This window comes from Durio zibethinus, chromosome 13 (assembly GCF_047325235.1).
Source record: "Durio zibethinus cultivar Kanyao isolate XHJ-2024 chromosome 13, ASM4732523v1, whole genome shotgun sequence".
NCBI classification, from domain to species: domain Eukaryota; kingdom Viridiplantae; phylum Streptophyta; class Magnoliopsida; order Malvales; family Malvaceae; genus Durio; species Durio zibethinus.
The window spans coordinates 2,606,321-2,611,258 of record NC_143174.1 but is presented as its reverse complement, the minus strand read 5'-3'; the positions used below and the strand labels follow the sequence as shown (position 1 = coordinate 2,611,258).

General features: G+C 35.1%; 1 pseudogene across 1 annotated transcript; it reads left to right on the top strand.

Moving 5' to 3' along the window:
- The first annotated feature begins 295 nt into the window (after positions 1-295).
- Positions 296-4,170, top strand: LOC111304360 (GABA transporter 1-like; annotated as a pseudogene). The gene is made up of 7 exons (XR_016326852.1): positions 296-631; positions 1,406-1,636; positions 2,763-2,860; positions 2,967-3,153; positions 3,232-3,363; positions 3,473-3,706; positions 3,790-4,170. The product of XR_016326852.1 is annotated as a GABA transporter 1-like (transcript).
- The last annotated feature ends 768 nt before the right edge of the window (positions 4,171-4,938 follow it).

The following is a 4,938-nucleotide window of genomic DNA, read 5'->3' as shown; positions in this document are numbered from 1 at the left end:
TGTTGGTTTATTTGGAAAAGTAGATGCACAACTATAGCAAATAATGAGTGTTCATACCGTAAACGTAGTGATTACCAATATATATATATACACACCCCATTGATGCCGATTAAGCTGTTCTAAATATTTGCCAAGTGTAGATATATGGGGAAATGCATGATGGTGTTGGCTACTTCATTTTCATAATGATCTCCTTTCAAAGATTATTTGGACATGGCTTGAAACAGGAGCTTTGAATGTTAAGTAAGCCTTAGTGCCTTTCTTTCGCAGCCAAGTGTCAGAAAAAGGAAAGAAAAGAAAAAAAAAAAAAAAGAAGAGAAGGGGGCAAACAGCAACTAGCATCAGAGCATCGTCAAATCAGTTAGCATTGTTTGACTCCATAACTAAAAGCTAATTCATATTACTATATATTTTTTCCACCTGGGGAGTTTCAATTCAAACCCATTTTTGTTCTGTCTTGTTTGCTAGCTATAGTCTAAGAGAGAAAGAGAGAGATTCAGAGAGAAAAAGATGAGTAGTTTGCCTCCAAGCTCCATAGCAGTGCATGAAGATGGAGAAGATCATGTCAATCAGGTTTCTCAACAACAAAAGGAGCTTGATGCTGGTGCTTTCTTTGTTCTTAAATCCAAAGGTATAAATATATACTACCAACAACATTCTGTCATTACCCTTTCAGCTAATTATCTTCTTTGTTCTTTCCATCCAAATCATTATCATTGCTTTGAAAGATAATCTTCACATGATTAACTTTCTTTCTTTTTCTGAAACTTTTCTCCTTTGTCCTAATCTTCTTCTAATTTCGTTTTACATAAAGGAAATCCATTAACCCAAAAGAGATCGCAGAAGAAAAAGATCATCTTCTTTCCTTTAAGATTTCTCTTTAAAAGCCCAACTCTCTCCTTTTGTCTTGTATATGTAAGTATGTAACTTTTGTGTTTTCAACTTCAATATCTTATCAGAAAGACACAAAGTCCATGAACATGAACATGCACCAAACAAACAGCATGAACATACACTTAACACAGGTTTATAGCATATATTTGGACAAACTCTTGATTATTATAGGAATTTTTTTTTTGGGGGGGGGGGGGGGGTTCTATCTCTTTGACCAACGACTTAGTGTAACCCTTCGGGCAATGCATTCAGTCTTACTATTAGCACACTTTGATTAAGTTTCATCTTCAAATATATGCCTATCAGCTAGGTTGTGCTATTACTTCCTCGTTTTAATTTCCATTTTGTTTTGTTTTCATCTTCAACTTGCTAAATTTAGAACTGTGACAAAAATGATTTTGTCAAAGGGAAAAAAGAAAAAACAGGAAAGCTATAACGTATATATAATAGCCAAGGAAACTGCGCAATTTGAGTATATATTTTCTTGTTAACGTGTTCAAAAATTACACAGGATCATGGGTGCACTGCGGTTACCACTTGACAACATCAATTGTAGGACCAACGCTTCTCAGTCTCCCATTTGCTTTCACCTTCCTCGGATGGGCTACCGGATTTCTATGTCTGGTCATTGGAGCTTTGGTGACTTTCTATTCCTACAACTTGCTGTCTCTTGTCCTTGAACACCATGCTCAATTGGGTCGTCGACATCTTCGTTTCAGAGACATGGCCAATGACATCTTGGGTAAGGACCAGAAATACGAAATGATATAAATTAGCTATTCCTATAAAGAAATGATGATGATAGATGAGAGACTTGCTTCGTTCTTTGCATTATATATATATATATATATATATGTATGTATGTATTTAGACAACCCTACGTCCTTCCTCAGAGAGCTGATGAGAATATTTCATGTATCAAAAATTGACTAAATGATGGAAGGGTCGGACTCTGGAATTTAGATACGATAATTTAAAACATTATATGTGATATAACACAAAAATTATATAAAAAAATATGAATATAACATAGGATAAAATTTTAATAAAAATTATTTATGAATTTAATAAAAATAAAAAATATGTATTTATTATTTTTTATGTTAATGTAAATTGTGACATATATAATTTCATATAAAATATAATATAAATACACGAATTATTATTATTCTATATGATATAAACACAAAATTATTTGATCTACTTGGACTCTACCGCTCGAAGGAGCACACTTCATACCAGTTGTAAGCCTTTATCTTATCTAGTTAGGCATGACTAGGGTGGACTATACACGTTTTAATAGTGGTGTTTGCTTGGTTTGTGGAGTTGGTTTGCATGATTAAGGGCCAGGGTCTTGCCACATATAATTTGGTGTCTGCTGACAGCCTGCGTCGACAAGTGCTCTTTTCAATCATTGATAGCTATATATTTAGCAAAGAGTAATCATTAATAACTCTATCTATTCTCCACTGATTCTATATATTACATAGGCCTTTTCCCTCTATCAGTCTGTCAGATCTTTTAGGCTTCGTTCGTCACTAACTAACCTTTACAGTCCTCATAAAATGATTGAAAAATTAATTGAAGAAAATGTGAGAAATCTCTAAACAGACACCCGCTGTTATGGATCCAGTGCTTTTAAAGGACTAACCTGAGTCTACGCAGACCATCTTTTTTGCCTTTTTTTTTTTTTAATTAACAACCATGCACTTTTTATTTTAGAAAATAGAAAACGTGCACTTTATTGTTCGTAGAGTATTAGCTGGGACTGAAAGTAATTGTGACTGCTTAGTAGTTAATCTAAACACCATAATTTTTTTAGTTAGTTTGGGTTTTCATTGGGGTTTGAACTTTATTATATCGGGCAGGGCCAAGATGGGGTCGTTACTATATGGGGCCAATTCAATTCATGGTCTGTTATGGTGCTGTAATTGCCTGCACCCTTCTTGGAGGACAATGTATGAAGGCCAGCATCAATTAATCCCACCTTTTTTTTTCTAGTTTTCAAAGTTGCAACTTATTAACTATAGTTAATATTGTTGAGATTTTGATTTGTTTTTCCAATATGGCAGGCAATTTACTTGCTATCAGAACCAAAAAAGAGTATGAAGCTTTACGAATTGGTGATTATATTTGGTTGCTTAATGCTGATTTTAGCTCAAATCCCATCTTTTCACTCACTAAGACATATTAACTTGATATCCTTGATTCTATGCGTTGCCTATAGCGCCTGTGCTACCGCTAGTTCCATATATATAGGTAATTCTGCAGACCTCAAAGTCATTACATCATCAGTTTGATAAAATAATTATACATTATTTTGTATTATTCTTCCAGGGAATTCAACCAAGGGACCAAAAAAAGGATTACAGCCTGAAAGGTGACACAGAAAGCCGAATTTTTAGTATCTTCAATGCCATATCCATTATTGCGATAACTTATGGCAATGGTATCATTCCAGAAATTCAGGTTTGAACTTGTTCAGTTCATATAATTTTTCCTAACAATGAACTATCAAAGTTATAATGATTAAATTATGTTGGAAGGGTAACAAAGTTGTTTATAAATTTGATTTCAGGCAACTATTGCGCCACCAGTGAAGGGGAAGATGTTCAAAGGGTTATGTGTTTGTTACGCGGTACTTATCATGACTTTCTTCACCGTTGCCATCTCTGGTTATTGGGCATTTGGCAATGAATCTGAAGGCATTTTACTCAGCAATTTCTTGGATGATAGGAAACCTTTGGTGCCAAATTGGTTCATCCTGATGACAAACATCTTCCCCATTCTCCAACTATCAGCAGTTGGTGTGGTGAGAACGTGCCTTCCCTTCCCTCCTCTTTTCACTATTCATAAATTTGGTTTATTGGTTCAATAATGTGGCTTCTGTCACAGGTCTACTTGCAGCCAACAAATGAAGTGCTTTAAAGAACTTTTGCAGATCCAAATAGCAAAGAGATCTCTGCCCGTAATGTTATCCCAAGGGTAGTTTCTAGATCATTGTCTGTTGTTATAGCAACAACAATTGCAGCAATGCTTCCATTTTTTGGAGACATTAATTCAGTCATTGGAGCTTTTGGTTTCATGCCTCTCGACTTCATCTTACCTGGTTTTTTCTACAACTTCACATTTAAGCCATCAAAGAGGAGTCCCATTTTTTGGTTGAATATTACCGTTGCAGTGGTTTTCTCTACACTGGGAGTCATAGCAGCGGTTGCAGCTGTAAGACAAATAATTCTTGATGCCAAAACTTATCGGTTATTCGCTAACGTATGATGATCAAGCCAAGGTTATCACTGGCTGGCCTTCTATCTAGTCAATGCTTCATTAAGAAGGGAAAGCCTGCTATGCCATCTCATATTATCATCAATGGTTATTAACCTCATTTAACAGTGATCAAAAGCAATCTTCCAATGACCCAAATCTACTAAATGAATTCAATGAAGCTGCAGAAAGAATCAAAATATTTGATTTAATGCAAGTAATAGAGAATTTAAACCACACTATGCTTGTCATTGAATTTTTCACAAGTTCAGAGCAGAAGATTATCAATGCATCAACAGCTTCTTATTCATCTAATTCTCATACAACATATTTCTAAAAAATCCCTGTATCTCTTTATATCAAGTTCCAAAAGAAAGGGATCTTATGAAATAAGCCTTAGCCTATGGGTTAAAATAAATAAAAGTAATATTATAGAAACGACAACAACAATAAATCCCAAATTTATTTTATTAAGAACCATAGTCAATGGCAAAAGTCTTCCATTGCTGCAGTAGAACTCGAATAAACGGCTCATTACTTCAGTAATGAGCCTGTGTATGTCACTAAAGCAACACCTAAGGAATGAAGGAAACCGAATGTTACTTTATCTCTCAAAGAGCGAGAGAGAGAGAGAGAGAGAGAGAGAGAGAGAGAGAGAGAGAGAGAGGGAAACATATAGATGATGTACCTTTAGTCCTTTACATGCATCTCAGGGACATTGGCACTGCTGACTGGAGTTATCATCTCATCAGATATTGGCAGTGAGACTGGCGAGATCTG